Source organism: Lissotriton helveticus, chromosome 7 (genome assembly GCF_964261635.1).
Source record: "Lissotriton helveticus chromosome 7, aLisHel1.1, whole genome shotgun sequence".
Classification (NCBI taxonomy): domain Eukaryota; kingdom Metazoa; phylum Chordata; class Amphibia; order Caudata; family Salamandridae; genus Lissotriton; species Lissotriton helveticus.
The window spans coordinates 639012965-639035219 of record NC_136068.1 but is presented as its reverse complement, the minus strand read 5'-3'; positions in this window follow the sequence as shown (position 1 = coordinate 639035219).

Sequence of the window (22255 nt, the reverse complement as noted above, 5' to 3'; positions counted from 1 at the left end):
GGGTGACATTGCTAAGGAAAGCATATAAAGCTGCAGTAGAACAGAGGAAACGGGAGATCAGGGAAGATGCCTGGGCAGATTTGACCTCTATTGACGTAATAAAAAATAGCGCCAAATTCTGGGCAGTGATCAATCAACCCTACTTTGTTGACTCGAGCAATAATGTTTTAGACTGTGGCATTCAGGAAGGCAAGTGGCTCACCCATTTTAAGTCAGTTTATGAACAGGTATCCACAGGGGATGATGATTTAACCTCGGGGGTTAGTCACCCATACACTTTGGTGGTGGACGAGGGTGAGGTGGCTGAAGCCATCAGCAAAATGACAAGCAATAAAGCCCCCGGTCCTGACGGCGTACCAGCCGACCTTTTTAAATCTAACACAGCAATATGGTCCAAAGTCTTATCCAATGTATTTAACAGAATCTCTAAATCTGGCATCCCAGTGACCTGGTCGCAGTCGGTAATTGTACCTATCTTTAAGAAAGGCAACAGAGAAGAGCCGAGCAATTACCGTCCAATTTCCCTCATAGATTCCGCTGTGAAGGTTCTAGGTAGAGTGGTCTTGTGCAAATTATCCGACTGGCTTGAAGAAACAAACTCTCTGTCACCATTACAGTACGGTTTTAGAAAGGGGCATAGTACGATAGATCAGAGCCTCAATCTCCAATTACTGATTGGAAAGTATACCATAGCAAAGCAAGGTTGTTTGTACATAGCATTTATGGACCTGTCCTCGGCCTTTGATCGAGTAAACAGGTCCAAGCTATGGGGCATACTCCTTAAGATGGGCATTGATGAAAATATAGTATACTTTCTAGCTGACCTCCACAGAGACCTCACAGCCACAGTAAGATACAATCGCAAGGGGAATTGCACGGGTAAGATAGGTATAGTTAACGGGGTTAGGCAAGGTTGCATTTTAGCTCCCTTATTATTTACCTTGTATATTAATGAGTTAGCCAGTGTCCTGGGAGCAGTCTGTAAGGACATTCCAAAAGCAGGCAAGTTTTCCCTCCCCGCATTATTATATGCGGACGATGCCGCACTTATAGCGCGCACCCCAGTAGGCCTACAAAGTCTCTTAAATTCCTTTTACGAGTTCATGTCCTCTTTGGATCTTAGTGTCAACTATACCAAATCTCACGTCATGGCCGTGGGCACTAAGGGCAGGCACAGGAAGTTGATGACACTCCACTGTAATGGGAATAGGCTATCAAGGGTAGCCAAATTCCCATACCTTGGGGTGGTTTTCGATGAAAGTTCTACCTGGCTCCCTCAACTGTCCGAGAAAAGAAATGCATTTGTCCGGTCCATCTCTGCTGTCCTGGGGTTTTCCCGTAAACTGGGGGTAAAACCGCTACAGGCAGTATTACAGGTGTACGATGCAAAATGTGTCTCCATAGCAATGTATGGCGCAGATGTGTGGGGTTTTAAGAACGTTAAGCTGTTACAGGTGGCTGAGGACAAATTCTTAAAGTCCATTTTATCAGTACCACAATCAACCCCAGGTTTTATAGTTCACCAGGAATGTGGGGTGGAATACTTAGAGGATCGGATTGCCATCGCACCCCTTTTAAAGTGGATTATGGTCTGGCTGAACCCTGAAGTGGATGTGAACCACGAGATCCTGAAGGACTGTCTTAGTTTAGAGCACTGGGAATCCATCCCGTGGCTAAATTATGTTAAAAAGGTTGCAGTCTCACTAGGGCGCCCAGAAATATTCCAGGTGCCGTCTAAACTGGTTAAAGCTGACATAAAATGGGTCAAGACTGCTTTTAAGCTTCACAGAGGGATGGACAGAGAGGGATCCGAGTTGATTAAGCCCACCGTGAGAGCCCATCAGCTAGTTGTAACAACAGACAATGACCTGGAATTATATCTGAAGGTTGTTAACAATGCCAACCACAGATATTTACTAACCAAGTTTAGACTTAATAAATTTCATTTACTCCTCTCTGGGCGCCCCTGTTGGACCAAGGTATCAGACCTGAAACTATGTACCTGTGACGGTTTTTCTATAATGGATACTGCCCACTTCATGTTCTTTTGTGGCTACTTTATTGAGATACGGAAAAGATTTATTGTACCACTACTAAAGGATAAGGGTTTTAAACAAGTGAAACCAGCCCTACTATACCTTCAACTGCTGTCCAATGTGTGGGAATTTTTTAACGTTGCCACTTTTTTAAATATAGCCATGAGACTGAGGAAAAAATTCTTTTTGCCAGTTTTGAGATGATAGACTTCTGTGATTCTCTTTTATAGTCTGTTAAACAATGAATATTTTCTCTCCTCTAGATGAACTGTGTATGTCTGTAAATTTAGATATAAGTTTAAGTTTGGCATTTGTATAGCGTACTACTCACCTATAGGGTCTCAAGGCGCTTGAGGGAGGTGGGGGGTTATGTATCAAATATCCAGGTTTTGAGTTGTTTTCTGAAGGAGAGGTGGTTTTGAGTAAGGCGGAGATGTGTGGGGAGGGAGTTCCAGGTTTTGGCCGCAAGGTAGGAGAAAGATCTTCCCCCCCCATGGTGGCCCTGTGGATGCGTGGTATAGCGGCGAGGGCTTGGTTGGAAGAACGGAGTTTGCGGGTGGGGTTGTAGAAGGAGAGGCGTGTATTGAGAGATTCGGGTCCTAGATCGTATAGTGCTTTGTGTGCGTGGGTGAGGAGACGGAACGTTATTCTTTTATTGACGGGGAGCCAGTGGAAGTCTTTCAGATGACTGGAGATGTGAGCTCTGCGGGGGATGTCATAGAATGAGTCTAGCCGATGCATTTTGGATACGTTGGAGTTTTTTCTGTAGTTTGGCTGTGGTTCCGGCATAAAGGGTGTTTCCGTAGTCTAGTCTGCTAGTGACCAGTGCGTGGGTTACTGTTTTTCTTGTTTCTATGGGGGTCCAATGGAAGATTTTTCTGAGCATGCGTAGGATGTTGAAGCATGAGGAGGAGACTGCGTTGACTTGTCTTGTCATCGATAGGGAAGAGTCTAGGATGAATCCCAGATTACGTGCGTGGTCCGTAGGTTTGGGGGCGTTTCCCAGGGCCGGAGGCCACCATGAGTCATCCCAAGCGGAGGGGGATGATCCTAATATGAGGACTTCCGTTTTGTCCGAGTTCAGTTTAAGGGGACTGGTCTCCATCCATTCGGCCACTTCTTTCATTCCTTCGTGTAGATTGATTTTGGCGGTGTTTGAGTCTTTGGTGAGGGAGAGGATCAGCTGGGTGTCGTCTGCGTAAGAGATGATGTTGAGGTTATGTTTGCGAACGATGGATGCGAGGGGGCTCATGTATACGTTGAATAGTGTGGGACTGAGTGAAGATCCTTGTGGTACGCCGCAGATGACTTCGGTGGCTTCTGATCTAAAAGGGGGGAGGCGGACTCTCTGGGTTCTTCCTGCGAGGAATGAGATGATCCAGTCCAGTGCTTTTCCTTGAATTCCGATGTTTTTGAGGCGGTGTATGAGGGTGTTATGACAGACTGTGTCGAAGGCTGCGGAGAGGTCAAGTAGGATGAGGGCAGCTGTTTCACCATTGTCCAATAGTTTACGGATGTCGTCTGTTGCTGCGATGAGGGCGGTCTCGGTGCTGTGTTTGGCTCGGAATCCGGATTGTGATATGTCGAGGGATTTGTTGGATTCGAGGAAGGCGGCGAGTTGACTGTTGACAGCTTTCTCAATGACTTTGGCAGGGAATGGGAGGAGCGAGATAGGGCGGTAGTTTTTAAGTTCATTTGGGTCTGCTGTGGGTTTTTTCAGGAGGGCGCTGAGTTCGTCGTGTTTCCAGCTTTCCGGGAAAGTGGCGGAGTTGAAGGAACTATTGATGGTGTCGCGAAGGTGGGTAGCGATGATTGAGTCTGCTTTGTTGAAGATGTGGTGGGGGCATGGGTCGGTTGGCGATCCCGAGTGGATCGAGTTCATCAGGCGGATGGTGTCTTCAGTGGTGACTGGTTTCCAGGTACGAAGGTTGTTAGGGGGGAGATTAGGTTGTGAGGTGAGTGGGGTGGACTGGTCACTCGGTTGTTTTGTGAAGCTGTTGTGTATGTCGGCGATTTTGTTGTGGAAGAAGGAAGCTAGGGAGTCGCAGAGGTGCTGGGAGGGAGTGATGTCATTGGTGCCGGCTGATGGGTTGGTGAATTCTTTTACTATGTTGAACAGTTCCTTACTGCTGTGGGCGTTGTTGTCGAGTCGATCATTGAAAGCTGATTTCTTAGTGGAGCGTATTAGTTGATGGTGTTTACGGGTGGCGTTCTTGAAAGTGGCTAGGTTTTCGGTGGATGGGTTGCTTTTCCAGGCTTTCTCGAGGATGCGGCATGTCTTCTTGGATTTCTTAAGCTCATCATTGAACCAAGGGGCTTTCTTGAGGTTTAACTTGGTAGGGTTGTTTTTCAGAGGTGCTAACTCGTCAGCGCAGCGGGTGATCCATTGTGCAAGGTTGGTAGCTGCTTTGTTTGGGTCTGATGAATGGGTAGGAGGGTATTGGTGGAGCGATGTGAAAAGTTGCTCAGTGGTGATTTTGTTCCAGTTCCTGCGGGGAATTTGTTGAAGCTGGTTTTGAGACGTAGTCTTTTTGTAGTTGAAGTGTACGCAGCTGTGGTCTGTCCAATGGAGAGCTGTGGTGTGGTTGAAGGAGACGTATTTGCTGGATGTAAAGATTGGATCGAGTGTGTGACCGGCACAGTGGGTGGGGGTGTTAACAAGTTGTTTGAGTCCAAGATTAGCGAGGTTGTCTAATAGGGTAATGGTGTTTCTGTCGTTGTTCTTATCTAGGTGGAAATTGAAGTCGCCTAGTAGGATGTAGTCCTCGGAGGGGAGGGCGTGTGGGCTGATGAAGTCAGTGATGTCTTTGCTGAATTGTGTGCGGGGTCCGGGAGGTCTGTATAGGAGGGTACCTCTGAGTGTGGTGTTGGGGTTGATGTGGATCTGGAAGTGGAGGTATTCGGCGGTTGTGAGGATGTCATCGGAACTGGTCGAGATGCGAAGGGTGTTTTTATGAACAATGGCAATGCCTCCTCCTATTTGGTTGGTTCGGTCCTTACGGATAATCTTGTAGCCGTCAGGGATGGCTATGGCGATGTCGGGTGTTGAAGAGGAGTTCATCCAGGTTTCTGTGAGGAAAGCGACGTCCGGTGATGTAGAGTCGAGTAGATCCCAAAGTTGGACGACGTGACTGTGGACTGAGCGGGTGTTGAGTAGGATGCATTTTAGATGGTTGGTGTCGGCATTCTGTTTGATGTTGGTGGGTTTGGTGAGGGTCCTAATGCAGGCAAACTTGCAGGAATTGCAGGTGAAAGGTCCATGGGTGAGGCCGGGTGCAGCTTGGTAACAGATTGGTGGTCGGCCGGTGTTAAGAGCTGAGAGGGTAGAGGCGTCGTACGTGATGCGGGAGGAGGGGGTGTTGCGGGGGCCAGGGGGTCTGGCGCTGGGCGCAGTCCAGGCACGGACGGGCATAGACGGGCTTACCTTTGGCGCACCTTCGGCGTGGACGCAGCGCGTATGTCTATGTGTCTTTAATGGGTAGTGGAGGGGGGCGGAGCGTGGGAGGGGCAGCTGGGAGGCGGGAGCGAGGTGGAGTGACGGTGTGGGAAGGTACAACAAAACAAAATGGCAGCAACAATAACAACAAATGCTGCGAGGCAGGGTGAAATTGGGCAAAAAGGAGCGCTATGGGGGAGAATTGATGCAGCAAATGCTAGCGGTTCAAAGCGCAATGGTAGCGTTAAAAGTGCTATGAAATTTGGCAGCAGTTTCAATAAAATGCACACAGTAATGAAATTCTATAGACAGGCAAGCGAGGCAAAAATCACTCAACAATCAGCAATCAGTAAAGCAAAACAAAGCCCAGCAGTGCGCAAAACAACTCGAAGTGCAGAACGTAAAATGCACTCAGCAGTCAATAATCAGTAAAATCACACAAAGCTCAGCAGTGCGCAAGCGAACTCGGAATGCTAAACGAAAAGATGCTCTCAGCAATCGCTAAACAGGGAGATATGAACTTGATATCCAATTTTTTATTGTCTTTTAATTGCATATTCTCTCTTTTTGGATGCTGTGTTTTTGTAGATAGCTAATTTTACTGCAATTTTAAATGTTTTTTCCCTTTGTGGTTCTCTGTATACTTTTGTGGTTTTTGTTATGAACCGAATAAAGTATTTTGACTGACTGACTGACTAAATTCCTTTCTACATTGGGCTGTCAATCACTCTACCAGCATTCTTTTCTCCTACTGACCTCTCAAAAGAGGAGTAGAGGCTCCATTAGTAAGAGCTTTTACATAAATTGTACCCAAGACCAATACGTGGATTATCAACTTTTTGTGGGGTTCCCTGGAGCGAAGAAAGAGAAAGCTGTGCATGAGAGGACCCCCTGTTGAGGTGTATAGTCCTTTGCAATAAAACCTGCTACGCATTGGCCAAGAAGCAGCCCGCAGTAGCTCTGACAGCCCATTCTAGCAGGGCCAAGGCAGCAGCAACTGCATTGGCACAACGGGGGGGGGGGGGGGGACAACCTTTCCTTGATATCTTCCAGTGGGAGCGTTGTGCATACAATTTGATAGAGACTTTTAAATGGAGATTCCTTACCTTAGAATATTCCCCAGAGTCAGACTGGATCCGGAAACGTGCAATCAGTACCCCTGAGCACCAGTAGGTGCCGTTGTTTTGCTCCAAGTGGTGGCGCCTTAAATGACGTGCACTTGAGTTAGCATTGGTGTGTGGAGCACAATCACGGTGCCAAGATGTCACCACCCGATGCAGATCGACCCAGCGACGCTCCAGATCTTGACCACAAGGAAAATCCCGAGATCATTAGTGGAGCCGCTCCCGATGATCGTCATCCCATTGGAAGTCATTGAGAAAATCCACTCAATCCCACAAGAAAAAGTAGTCATCGAAGAGTTCTTCGATTTAGCCATGTAAGTCTTTGGACAAGACACGGGCCTTCGGCACTCGAGGCCTAGGTCTGTGGTGGAGCCTCTGCCTGGGCAGTGTCCGTGCCTCCCTGAGTTTCCGAGAACCATAGTGATCCCCGCCTCGCTAAAGGAAATTTATGAGGCCATGCACCTCATCTTTGGGCTGCCTGACCTCTCTGGAGCGCCCTCTGGCCCCATGGGTTTGAGAGGGACCTCTACTGGTTTTCAGCTGGTGGGCCTGCCCTCGACACTAGTCAAGCCCTTGGCATCCAGTGACGAACCTGTAACGTTGCCGGTCAAGCGACCTCAACCTTCCCCAGTGCCCCTTCCAGTGCCCCAGCGCCACCAACACCCATCGGTGGCACCCCAACCCCAGTCATCATTCCCAACTCCGACATAAAGTCATGCGGATGTCATCCAACACCGGTTTTGGCACCAACAGGTGTCGGAACCAGTGCCTTATTTGTATGACAGGACTGGGATGAATGGAAGGGGTCTGAGGACCCTTATAGTTAAACCTATGGTTAACAGCCCTTAGGGGACCCTGAAGGGACCTGGTATGAGGATCTGGCAGATGGCAGTTGACAGGACACCTCCCCAGACACTGGCCTGGTCTCTTCCCCTACCGTGGCTACATAGGAGGGTGCCTCATTTGCTATTGTGGCGAGGAGCCCAGCTCAGTTCTCGGACCTTCAATTGCCCTCAGTGGCTGTCAAGATGAATGTTTTGACAGCGATGCTTCAACCGGTAGTCACCTGATTTGAGCCACTTCTCCCTTTCAATGAAGCCCTCACGACACCCTGCACAGGGGCTCCTGTGCACACGACAATTGACAGCCGCCATCAGCCCACCCCAAGGGACCCCAGTTTCCTCATCCAGCACCCTACCATGTAGAGCTTGGTGGTCCAAGCTTCCACCTCCAATGCCAACCCCATCGCTTGCCCTACCACTCCACCAGATAGGGAATCGAAGAGGCTGGATACCTTCAGGAAAAGAATGTTCTCTTCTGCCAGGTAGCACTGCGGTCAGTAAACACTGCGTGCCGCCGATATTCTCATACGATCTGTTACTCTGTTGCGCAGGTGCTGCCTATGGTCTTTGAGGAGGCCAGAGACATACTCTCACATGCAGGGCCGGACTGGCTACCAGGCTTTCCTGAATAAACAATGCAAAACAAATGTTTAAAAAAATGCACACTTTAAAGCTATTTGTTTTGCATTGTTTATTTAGAAGCGCCAGCAGCTCCCAGCAATAAAATCAGCCCCGTAGCAGTGAACCTGGACCCCACCCTGCCACCCCAGCAAAATACACGCGGTAGCCAGTCCGGCCCTGCTCACAAGCAATTGCTAACAGGAGAGATCCAGCCAAGTTTGCCATACCATGTGAGCTGGGCACAACAGATTCGCTGGGTACAGTGATTTCATCGTCAGTGGCCCTTAGGCGACACGCCTTGTGAAGAGCCACTGGCTTTTTAGGGGATGTCCAGGCCTCGCTCATGGTCATGTACCGAAATGGCTCCTGTTTGTTTGGAGAGAAGGCAGACTCAGTGCTGGAGCTCTTTAAGATCAGCAGGGCTACGGCCAGGTGCCTCAGCCTTTCCAAGGCCGCTTGTTAACCCCAGTCTGCCTTCCATCCCTTTCTGAGACTGAGTCAGTGGCATACCCCTCTCCCTCTCCCAACCAGAGCTAACTGTAGTGAAAGAAGGTGTCACTTCTGGGATAGGGCGGTCATCCTGTAGAGGACTCTGGTCTCCAGCAGAACCTGGGCTCCTCATCAACCTGTTGAAGCTTCGAGCAAGCTGTTTGGTATTGAAAGCTGTTCTTTCTTCAGTGAGGGGAAGGCTGGTACAGGTGTTAATGGTATCGCACCAACAGGGTGGGGTTGTGGGCCCTGTGTCAAGAGGAGCTGCACCTCTGGACATTCCTCGAACACCATGGCCTATCCCTAATGGTTCAACACATGGTGGGCTCTCTGAATGTTCGAGCAGGAAAACTCTAACGTCGATGCCTTGCAGATCATGAATAAATAAAGGCACAGGTGGTCCCTATGGGGGAAGAGTAGCCATTGACTTCTGCTGCAATAGTTACAGAAACCTTCACTAATAAGGTTTGGGATGCGATTAACAGATTTATTCAGTAATACACAAACATAGAAAAGTCTCACTAGAACTCAATTTCTATGCTTTAAAAAACAGTCTTTTTACAAGGTGCTCCTATTGGTGTGGCAGCGCAGTGAGAGTGACAAAGGGAATGGTTGGTGCTCAAGTGGTATACAAAATGCAGGTATACATGTGGCTGATTAAGACATTTAGCTGTAACATTACACATCCCCAATGGAAGTGTTAAATCCTAAATCAATTTAAAACAACTGTAATTGTCGATGTTTTGGCCCATTATAAACAATTCTTTAGAGGAGGGTCATCATCAGGATGGAAAATATATACAGGAGACACCTACAAATGAAAGAATTACGTGTCAATAAAAAATAACATTTATCTGTGTGGTAATTCTATTGTTAGAGAATGGTCTGAAAAGCATGCTAGTGGACTGTGGCAAAGAATTGCACAATCAGAGACGTGAAGGAAAACCTTTATGGAAGCATTATTCTGGTCCACATGGGAATTAATAAGCTGTGGAGAAACATATAGTGTTCAGTCTCCTATATGCACCATTTGATTAAATCATGTATATCAATGTAGAAACGTACCAGATATGGTAAGTAACCAACTCTAGTCTGAAGATCTGTGTGGTTAATTTATGGTCTCTAAAGGGTGAGGATGTGGTCTGACGGCTAGAGCTGCCGACTTTGGTGCTTGAAACCAAGGTTTGAGCCTCAGTGTCGGGTCCACATCCTGTGATTCAGGGCAAATCACTTAATCTCCCTGTGCCTACCAAAATACAAAAGAAAAGTGTCCTCATGTAACGTAATTGGTGCTCATGTAAAGCGCTCTAATACCTCTGCATAAATCTGCAAAAATAAAAAAGGTGATCTGAGGCGGTATTCTGTAGGAAGAAAGAGTGATGTGAAGAAAATTGTTTACATCTAGCTATGTAAAACGCCAGACAAAAGTGGAAATCCCATATACTTGTGCCGTGTCACTCAACCAGAATCTGTAGTACGGGAGACAAATAGTGTCTCAGAATGGTGGTGGAATTGTGATGCATCCTAGTCAGATCAGAGTCCACCAGGTACTGGTGTAAAAGCTGGTTTGACAATTATTAAGGATCTGCTCCCTCATAATTAAGTTGTACACTCCTTTGAAATCACACACCTTACAGCCATGCATCCAACCTTCCAGTGCCTTGGTAGCACAATCTAAAAAGTCCACCCAGTCTTGAGTCTGTGCCTTTTGGGTATCTCTGAACTTTATTCTATACTGCTCAGTGGTTAGGCCAAACCGTTCAATCAGTGCACTCTTTAATGCATGATAATTGTCAGCATCCTCTTCTCTGACAATGAGGAGCTTGTTTCTACCTTTGTCTTCAAAGGAGAGCCACAAGATTGCTGCCCACTGCTCCTGGGGGACCCTCTGAACTCTACAGGCCCTTTCCAGTGCAGTTATCCATTTGTGCATGTAATTCCCTCTCTGGTAGGGAGGGGCAATCTTGTTTAAATTCATGTGGTCATGAGATCTCTCTCTCCGACTAGGGAAGTTGCTGTCGCCATGGGACTCTAGTCCCCTCTTTTGTCTAACTCTTTGGCATTCTAGGGTCTCTCTTTCTAAGGCTACTTGCTGTCTTCTGATTCTAACCTGAGCTTTCCTCATACTTCAGCTGCCTTTCTCTCCTCTCCTGGGAGGTGTCCCTCCTGTGAGAAGAGATAGAGGTCCCTATATATACACCGGAATGGTCAGACTCCGCTGAAGGAGATCTGGGCCTTCTAGGCACACCTCCAACCCTTCCTGGGGGAACAAAGATAGGGCCTTCCTGGCCTCCATCCTCATTTCCAAGAGGAGCTGCATTGTTCAGGGCAAGGTCATTGTCACCTTCCTGGTCAGCATCAATCAATCAATCAAAACAATGGCAAGCTTGAATCCCAATCGTTGCACACCAATGTGAGAAGTTGGCCTGGCATGTGCTGTCCACTAATCTAGTGGGCACCTTGCGCCAGTCCAAACGACCCTTATTGATGATAGGTTAAAGACAACCTTTATTGAAAGCTATCCTAGCGGTAGATATGGAGAGCAGCCTTCAGGCTAAGTCTTGAAGGAATGGAAAGCAGCGTGTTTTACCAGTCTATAATCTCGTGAAGGACCAAATGAAAGGAGAACCACACCAGATATATATATATATATATATATATATATATATATATATAAAATACATGTATTTACTCTAAACACATCCCACTAGTCTCTTTATGAGGCTAGAGGCAAACGTACATACAGAAAACTTAATAGCACACAGTAAATTAGCACAATATACTTTGACCCCTAGGGTTGTACCAAACCATATATTAAGAAAGTGGTATAAGAACCACGACTTGACTAGACCCAAGGCCTAGAGCCTGCAGAAGTGCTGTGGCCACAAGGAACCACCCAAGGTAGTGACACAGGGGACCCTCAGGGGACGCGTGCAGTGTCTAAACACAGCCGCGGATATCCGTTAACTTCAATGGGGAAAGTTACGGTTGGAAATTTAAAGATAAAGGACACTTAGGAGAGGACTTTGAGCAAATCCCTTTAGACGTAACGGGTTCTAGGACCAACACCCATGGGAGCACCGGAGTACTCGAGTTACCTCACTCAGGAAAGCCGAGTGCGTAGGTGTCTTTTGGTGTCGGGAATCGTCGTTAATTTCAATGGCGATCTGCTTCAAAGTGCTGCTGCCATCGAAGTGGGAAGTGTCTGGGGTGATCCAAGTCTGGACCGAAGACGAGATGAACCTGAAAGCAGAGGGGATAGAATCTGGGTCACTAGCCAGTGACCAGGGGCACGATATACAAATGCCCACCGATGTTGGGTGATTTCAGGTGAAGGAGCTGAAGCTTGACTCTTCAGCCACGAGGATCAGGAGGCGTTGACGACGACTAGGATCTGGAATTGGGCTGTCCCACGAAGGATGTCAAGTACTGCGGTGTCAGTGCCCGGATTGGACCCAACAAGCCTTGGCAACAGCAAGTTGCGCAGAAAGGAGAAAGATGCTTCATTGCAGACCAGCAAGGTCTGAGGGACTCACCACGCAATGGGAAGTCATGGCACATTTGGAGCAACCAGAGAAGCCCAAAGAAAATCAGAGTTGCCTTCACAGGGACCCACCAGTCAACGGGCCAGGGATCGCAAAGGAGCCTCGAGCGGAATGCAAGAAACGGGCTCACAGAAAACTCGTGGAGTGCAAATGATGCTTGGGGCTTGGGCTACAAGTAATCCAAAGCACAACTTCAAGAGACGTCGAGAAGTCAAGGCACTTGCAAATGTGCATGGTGTCCAGGACTGGCGGGGGTAGGATTCCAAAGTGTTTGACACCAAGCACGACATGTTTCCGTGCAGCCATCCCAAGGTTAGCATTTACTGCGAGGATATAATGCACTTAAGAGTATATGGTCAGGCTGCATCACAGAACAGCCCCAGAGAATAGGTTCCAAAGGCTGCAGAGGGGCTCTGCTCATGAATGGGTACCCTCTCACACGAAAGGAAAGCACCCTGCCTTCAGGATTGATAAGGCCTGCCATAGGGGTGACTGATAGGTCTCTATGTGTAGTGATTTGAGGTAGATATAGGTAGCCTATATCTCAGTAAGGGGTGCATGCACCACCTTACCCAGGCTGCAGTAGCAGTCCTGTGGTGTCATTTTGGAAGGCTTCCCAGGGGTGGCATAATACATGCTGCAGCCCCTGGTAAGCCTCTGGGGTACCTATGCCCTTAGTACCTAGTGTACCATATACTAGGGACTCAGAAGGGTACCCCAGTAGCCAAACTGGAGTGTACCTATAGTACATGGAATCAATTTAGAGAGGAAAGCAGATAGGCTGGGGTCCTGAATAGCAGGATCCCCACCAAACTCAGTCAAAAAACACCAAAACACCAGGAAAAAAGTAGGGGCAACCATGTAGTCAGATTCCACCTCCCTACAGTGATATATTCAGACTTGGGGGTAGGAAGACATTCCCAGTCTATCCACACACACCACACACTATAATACACAACGCTTAGTCAAGATCTCCACTCTCAGGTCCCACCAGATAAACATACTTGCAGATTTTGGGGAAAGGGTATACGACCTGACACCCTTGCCAACCCTACGCCATGCCACACCACACCACCCACAGACGTTAATCCAGGACCACCCATGCATAAATGCAGCTTGCGGAAGTGTGTATGACTCCTCCCTGACTGAAAAGCATACCACAAGCTGCAGTGTAGGAACAGCCATATACGGAGCACACGACCTGCTGTCCACAAAACACACACCTCTCCTAGGTGTTCAATCAATAAATCAATCGGGAATTTGTGAAGCACGTTACTCACCCGTGAGGGTCTCAACATGCTGGGGGGTTGGGGTGGATGGTGTGCAGCTCCGAATCAGCCAAAGAGCCAGGTCTTGAGGCTCTTCCTGAAGATGTGCAGAGTGGGGGAACATCTGTTGTTGAGCTGGAGCTCGTACCAGGTCTTTGCCGCGATGTAGGAGTAGGCTCTTCTGTCTGCTCTGGCTCTGCGGATGCGCAGGGTTTCTGCGAGGGTGAGGTCAGCGGAGCAAAGGTTTCTCTTGGGTACATAGAAGGAGACTCTTTCGTTGAGGTATTGGGGTCCGGTGTTGTGGAGGGATTTGCAGGCGTGAGTGAGTAGCTTGAAGATTACTCTCTTCTCGACAGGGAGCCAGTGGGTGTCTTGTAGGTGCTGGGTGATGTGTTCATGTTGTGGGATGCCAAGGACGAGTCTGGCAGCGGTGTTCTGGATGGTCTGGAGTTTACGGAGCAGGGATTTATTGATTCCGGGGTAGAGGACTTTTCCTTAGTACAGTCTGCTTGTTATCAGTGCTTGGGTGATGGTCTTTTGGGATTCGGGGGATCCATTTGAAGGTCATGCGAAGGATGCAGAGGGTGTTGAAGCATGTGGAGGAGACGGTGTTAATCTGTCGGGTCATGGTGAGGGAGGAGTAGAGTATGATGCCAAGGTTTGTGGTCTGGGGAAGTGTGGGGGTTGACGAGGGTGGTGGGCCACCAGGTGTTGTCCCATGCCGAGTGGGTGGGTTAGAGGACTTCTGTCTTCTCTGAGTTGAGCTTCAGGCAGCTGCTGCTCATCCAGGATGACCAACGTCTTTCATTCCTTCCTGGAAGCTGAGTCTGGCGGCATCAGGTTGCTTCAAGAGGGAGAGGATGAGCTGGGTGTCGTCGGTGTAGGATACAATGCTGAGTCCATGCTGCCTGACTTTGGTGGTGAGGGGGGCCATGTAGATGTTGAACAGCGTGAGGCTGAGTGATGATCCTTGGGGTACTCCGCAGTTGATCTCTGTGGGTTTGGAGAGGAAAGGCGGGAGTCTGGATCTTTGGGTTCGGCCAAGTGAGGAAGCAGCGGATCCAGCCGATGGTGGTTTCCTGTATGCCAACATCGTGCAGTCTGGCGGTGAGAGTGCAGTGCGAGATGGTGTTGAATGCTGCAGAGAGGTCTAGTAAGATGAGGGCTGCCGTGTGGCCATGGTCGAGAAGAGTGTGGATGTTGTATGTGGCGGCGAGGAGGGTGATTTCAATGCTGTGGTTGCTGCGGAATCTGGATTGGGAAGAGTCGAGGATCGAGTTGGCTTCGATGAAGTTTGTGAGCTGGATGTTGACGAACTTCTCGGTGACTTTAGGGGAGGAGAGAGATGGGTCTTTAGTTTTTGAGGTCTGTAGGGCTGGGGCTGGAATCTTGAGGAGGGGCTTGACTCTTGCACGTTTCCAGTCGAGGAATGTGCTGGATTTGAAGGCAGCGTTAATGCTGCATTGTAGCTCGGGTGCTATGGCAGCGGCTGCTCTGTGGAAGATGTGCGGTGGGCAGGGGGCCATGGGGGCTCCTGATTGAATGCTCTTCATGGTCGTGGTGGTGTCTTCGGTGGTGACCTGGGTCCAGGAGGAGATGGTCGTATGGCTGGCGTTGCTGTGGGTAAGTGTGGTTTCGATGTCAGGTGCCTGTTCATTGAAGTTGTCGTAGAGGGACATGAACTTGAGATATAAGTAGGAGCTGAGTTTGTTGAAGAGGTCTTGGGAAGGTGTGACATCCGATTCTTTGCTGGGGAGGGGGGTTGGTGAATTCTTGAATAATGGTTCACATCACAGGTGAAGTAACAACTAGCAGATCACACTAATTAAAGCAGCTGTCAGAGATGAGGGGACCTGCAAATGGCAGACATTGTAATTTATGACCGTCATATGACTCTTCATCCCTTCCTTTAAGAACAGCATCTCAGTACAGGTGGCAAAATTAAGCAAAACCTTGCCAGTGAAGACACGAAATACACAAAACCATCTCAAATTCGGAGAGGAAGGAAAACAACTACTCTTCTTTATAATAAAGATGTAGAAAACTGCAGTCGCACAAGTCAAACTTTAAGACCAAAAATGATCAAGATCAAAAAATTCAAAATTTGACTGCACTATGTCCAGCTCTAATCAGTGCAGGCTAGGTGGCAGGGGTTACTCCAGTGATTCCAAAGGAGAGAGGCTCCGTTTGGAGTGAAATCGTTGTAGCCACCATCGCTTCACTGTGTTAGTCTTTGCGATGTTGTGGCTCCTATACCACCATCAACAGCGCCGGTATCTTCGGCCATTCTCTGAGTGTTTAGACACTAATACTACCTGTCTTACTTGGGTTCCAGTCACCTATCGCGATTGTTTGTTTGGGACTTTGAACCTAAGGGCACCATGAAATTGACATGTATGCGTGATGTCACCCGAACACAATTCTGAGTAATCTTTAAACTTGTTTGTTGATCTGATCATCAAATCGTAGACCATTTGTTACCCTCGTGACTAAATTTACAAACGTATAGTCTCTTCTTTGAGAACAGAGAGTTGGCTATTAATATCACCTATCGAGTATTTTCTCTGACTGCATTGTCAGGACGCTAATGAATAGACGAATGTTTACATGTATTACTTCTTTCAAACAGAGCGGTGCTCCTCATTACCTGAGCTGCAGCCAGGTGGGGTGAGGCGCCACTTCCACAAATATTGGGTGAGTGGCTATATACTAATGTGTATTTGAAGATGAACTGATAGATTTCAGTAATGACATATACATTACATATGAATGTACTCTGAAATGTTTTTAATATTCTTTTTGTCTCTCTTTATTGTTTCACCTTTGACATGACGTTACTATAGGAGTTTGGTGGAATATTCATCCTGAAATGCAGGTGATATAATATCTCTTTTTTCACTTATCCTACAGCAGTAGCAACATCTAGGTCCTGATGAATGCAGTGGTACAATACCCACTTACGCAGAAACATGTCGACCATTAATTGCTGAACGGATATTTTGTTAAATCTGTTTCTATTTCACTTCATTTTAGATTTGGAGAAGCTGAGAGAAAACATTAAAAATCATACCTCTACTCAGCTTTATCCAATTTTATCTTATCACTATTTACACTGTTTTGCACTGCTTTTTCAGTTGTCTACTTACATTTAATTTTTATCTGTACCACCAATTAATTGGTATTGGAGCTACAGGGTCCCCACAGTCCTCACAATAGCCCTTCGACTGTGAAAGTCCTGTCTCCTGGGTAAGGAGAACCCACATGATGTAAAAAATGGCGTAACAGATCGGCAACTGATGGAAAATTTCAACCTACCCTTGAGGTTTTTCTTTCCCAGTTTTACATGACCACGCATATTAGACTTAATTCTATCATATTTAATAGACTTTGTGGTTTCCACCTACTATAATAAACACTTGTCATGTCATTGGTTTTCTTTGAATAGAGTCCTTTTCTTTTTTTCTTCTTTCTTTTTTTGACTCCTAGATACTTGTTGTGTATTAATGTAGGTGGCAGGGGTACCAAGATGCCAAAGGAATCACAACAATGGGAATCTACCATAGCCGACTGTGCAGGCTGAATGACAAGTATACATTCGATGGTCTTGATAAACCACTTCTAGCCTTTTACGCTTTTACCAGGGCAGATCAAAACGATTATAGGACATGGTTATCCTTTTAGCAAAGCCCATCAATCCACCTACACCAAGCCATTCTGATGGATACTTCTACCTGCAGATTCCTAAACTTTTGACTGGATATGGAACTTTTCATAGGAGTTTCTCCTGCACTTTGACAGTTGGTGTCAACAGACTCTGTGGAAACCTCGTTGCCTCTGGAAGTGAAGTCTAAGAGCCACATATGGGCACCGCCCCTGCGCACTGAAGTCAGTCCCTTTGTCTCTACGCCCTTCAATGCAGATCTGGAGCTCCACTCCCAACTTTTGTCTGTGTTTTACTGACTCCTAAATCATTTATCTCTGTCAGTGTGCTAGCGATAATGTCTCCCCTGAAGACGGCAGGCTTCAAATTGTGCCACAATTGCAGGAAGTGTATGTCATGTATAAAGTCTGTCTTTGGTATCTAGATTTGAGGCACAACTTTAAGTCCTGTGAGAAATGCTCCTTTATGAACCCTGAGGGCCATCAGGGAGCAGGAGTCAAAACTTTACATCACCAAACACATGAAATATCATGCTCTAAACAGTGACCCGCTCTCGTTCCAAATTTTGGGCCTGTTTCTGCTGCAGGCCCTGGTCACGCTCCAAGTCACCGTTTTTGACCAAAGACAAAGTTGAGGGACAAGTTTCTCTATAAATGCAAGAAGTCCACGCTGGACTCTTCTCCACCCAGTCACTCCTGCTCTGGGGAGATGTCACATATCCAGAACTTGAGGATCCGACTCTGCTCCCTTCGTCCAACTCAGAACCTATTCTAATGCTGGGCCCAACATGCACTGTGCTGTCCTCAATCCTAAAGAAGATAAAGGCCATCAGGGAGGCTATGCTGCAACTTTTAAGGTAGATGCTGGTTCCCAATAGAACTCCCCAGGCTCATGGAAGGACAGTTCGGATAAGGTTCTGGTACTATTCAAGACCTTCAAATACTCCACCTGATGAGGATAATGGTGAGGAGGTAATTACTTTGGTCCCCTTTGATTCCACTGATTCTGGCATAGCTTTAGATCTTCAGAATGGCTGTTGCCTCAAACGTCACCTGAGACAGAGCTGGACACCCCACCAGAGACCCCCCTCAGAGGACCGTGCTTCCTCTGTGGTAAACATCCGCACAGCATCAGAAGTACCGGCAACTGATGATAGAAACTAAGGTGAATCTACCGATGGAAATCTTGCACCCTGGGCCTCCTATGTCAGAGCCCTTGATGTCCATTAATGAAGCTTTGACAGAGACTTTGATTATGACCTGGTCTAAGTTGTGTTCAGCTCTCCCAGTAAGTCATTCGGTGGCTAAGAATCATGTGCCTGCTTCTGGGGTTCTTCTTTTCTGACCCAGCACCCGATTCCCTAGAGCTTAGTGGTTCAAGCTTCCACCAGTAAAGTTAATCCCAACACATTCTACTGAGCTGCTAGACACAGAATCAAAATGCATTGAAGCATTCAGGAAAATATTCTTTCCTGTGCCAGTTTGTCTTGGGGATCTCTGAACAGTATCCGTTGCCAGCATTCCATCTCCTCACCTGCTTTAACTGCTGCCACACTACTTTGATTGGACCTCAATGGCCATGCAAGGTCAGTTGGGTGCAGAATTTGTTTTTACCTGTTGAGATGATGCGTAATAACCTCAGACGAGCATTGGTGCAGGTTGTTCAGGGTGGTTACATTCTACCCTTTACACCTGCCTCCCTTTTTCCATCTTTATGTCTTCAGACTCCAGCAGATCATTCTTTCATGCTTGCCCATGAATTTCAGTCTCTTCTGTCCAAGAGGTCATTAAAAAGGGTCACTGAGGCATAAAAAGGGAAGTGAGTGGTGATATGGTTTGGTGCACGAAAAAAACGTAGAAATCAAGCTGGTAGAGGATATCCATCTTCCAAACACTTTCCTTCAGAAGGGCAAGCTAAAGATGTTGATTTTAAGCCAGGATCCAAGAGACTGGGTGGTGTCCTTGGACTTGAAGAATGCTTACTTTCATGTAGCCATCATGCAGTCCCACAGACGTTCTTTTGGTTCGTGGTGGGGTCTGAACACTTCCAGTTTACCGTCTTGTCCCTTGGCCTCACCTCGGCCCCTCCGGTGTTTTCAAAGGCGATGACAGTAGTTGCATCCCATGTTCATAGGTGGGGGATACATAGATTCCCCGCACCTCTTTGATTGGCTGTTGAAAGTGATCTTGCTGCAGTCTGTCTCAAGCCACCTACAGCCAGCTGCCACTCTTCTGTCATCCTTAGGGTGCTCCATCAATAAGTGGAAGTCCTACCTGTAGCTACGCAGAGCATTCTCTTCATAGAAGCCACCCTAGCCATGGTGGCGTTCAATGCCTCTCCACCTCATCAATGAGGCAGGAACATTCAGCGTATGATCCCCATGCTTCAGGCTCACTCCTGGGTTCTGCCATGGACGACTCTCCGGTTTCTTGGCCTGTGCATCCTGCTAGTCACCCGCCCATTACCACATGCGGGCCCTGCGGCGGAAGCGCCACTTGCAGCAACACAGCAATAGGATTTGCTTCAGGCAACATTTATATTTTGTAAGACGCAGACAAGGACAGACATTAGCCTGACCTGTGGCAGGCCATTCTCCCTATCTCACCCAAAGCTCACAGTAGTGACAGATGCATTGTCTCCTGGGCTGTGAGTCCATAAAGGAGAGGTGTAGATCATAGGATTTTTGTCACTCACAGAGCATAGGCACCTCAGCAACCTTCAGCAGCGTTGTACAATTTGGTTGGCTATAAAGTCCTTGCTTCCATCCATTAAAGGAAAGCTTGTTCAGGTCTTGACAGGCATCATGACTGCCATGCACTACTGCACAAGCACAGTGGTGTATAGTAGAGGGTCCTGTACTGGGAGGACCTGCGACACTGGAGGTGGCTGTACATCCAAGGGATCCCTCTAATGGCCAGTCATTTGACAGACTTGCTAAATTCCATGGTGTACCAGATGATGATGTCATCTGGTGGACAATTTGATTTTATTAACAGGTTGATACCATGCCAATCAGGCAATACATCCATTTCATTTACATACACATCGTTAATTAAAATACAACATACATTTTTAAATTTCCATTAATCTTATATACGTTTCTTTGCAGCAAAATATAGCTACAGCCAAAACCACACACTTGTCATAAAATAAGAATATTCGAAAAATCCAGGGTTTAGATTTGCATTCAATATGACCAATTTCCTTTTTTTAATGTGAAATTACAATTGATCATATGCAAAATATACAACTCGCCCTTCCATTAGTTACTTCTGCAAAGTACTGTTATTAGTACACAGATACATTTATTGCCGAGTAAAAAGCCGACCTCTCAATCTTTTTACGAGATATAAGATAGATATGATATGATTGTATAGGAGAAATACAATGGAAGATGATGCCCGGATCATTAGGGCAAATTATTCCAAGAAACCACACAAGCAAATTACCTATGTAGAAACCTAGCATTGTGCTAAATACAATTTTCTTGTGCAGAATACAGCTACAACAGTAATATTTATGCAAAATGCAATTATCTTTGTGGAAAATACAATTCATGTTTTGCAAAATAGAACCACAACATAATAAATGTGCAAAATACAATTATATTTGTGCACAAATGCAATTATAGCAGAAGAGAAAGAAACGTATTTTCTCATTTCACACGGCATACGCCGAATATAATGAGGGTGAACACGGTGAGGAACCATCCTGCCCCTGATTCAAGCTATGGCACCAGTCGTAGTTTCACAGGAACCATGGAACATACATTGGTGGTCTGGTGGACCAGGAATGGCCTTTTCATCTGGAAGTGGTTCAAGATGTCTTCACCTGGTGGGGTGTGCATTGGCTGGATCTTTTCACCATCACTGAGAACGCACAATGTTGTGATTAATGCTCACTGGAGTTTCCGCCTCCAGGCTCACTGGAAGACACATTCTGCCCGCGATGGAACTCTGGTCGCCTGTACGCCTTGTCACCTGTGCCACCACTGCCCTATCTTCTGAAGAATAGCAGGAAAAATTGGGATGAGATCTTCCGGATAGCCTCGGATTGGGCCAGGAGAGCTAAGCAGTATGATCTGCTAAGCCTGCATATTAGCCCTTCTGTCTGTCTATCTTGAGGAGAAGACCTCCTGTCTCAGCAACAAGGCAGGGCCATAGATCTGAATCTTAGCAACCTGCATTTCAATGTGTAGAGACTGAGGGCCACAATCTCAGGGAGTTTAATCTGCCTGCAGAAGAAGCGGATGTTGTTCTAGCGGACATATGTCTGTCTGCTAAATCTGTTTATTCTGGTTGTTAGGTGGAGTTTGTGGATTGGTGTGAGGGCTGTCAAGTTGATTTTGTTCAGGGCAAACTCTCTGATGTTTTGATTTTTTTTATCCTTGGCCCAGCAAGGCTTTGCAATGGACACTGTTAAAAATTGCTCATCGGCCCTTTTGATTTTCTTCATTTAAATGACAATCCTCATTGTCCAAGTAACCAAATGTGAAGTGTTTATTATTGGGTCTCCTTTATATGTTCTCCACTGCGCCCTTTATTATGTCACAATGCACCTTAATTTAGCCCTCATGTTTTGATATGCATACCCTTTGAGCCTATGCACAGTTGTTCACCGAGATGGCTGATCATTAAAGTGGGATTCTTCATTGCAATTACTTTTGCATGCTGAGTCAGTGAACTACAGGCACTATCAGTGCAATCCTCCTATACCATTTTCTTCCCATACAAATTGGTGCTGTTAACTTGCACATCTTTTTTTGTGAGATTGTGGCCTTCTTCTTGGAGATGGTGCAGCACCAGACCCTTCCCAGCCTGCACCGTGCCATGGTTTAACACTGTGTGGCTGGTACAGGAGCAAGAATTACTATGGGGGAGGCAGCATGTGTTAAGTGAGGGTACGGGGACCATGAGTAAATAGGCTTTTTGCAGGTCTCGCCCCACTTGTTGCCTCCATTTGGACTACCATCTGATTTTTTTTCGAATCCAACTGCACTGAGGCCTGCTAACCAGACCTCAGTGTCAGTGTTCTAACCCATTACCAAATGTGTGTTGAATTGGCTACCCCCATTCTAATAAGCTGACTTACTTATAAGTTCCTAGTACATGGTACCAAGGGTACCCAGGGCATGTAAGTCAGAGTGTCCGTCAGGGCTGCAGCACTTCCCTTAGCAATATATATATGTCTCCCCAAAGGATGGCCTTTCAAGCCCTAAGGCAGGCAGCGGTAT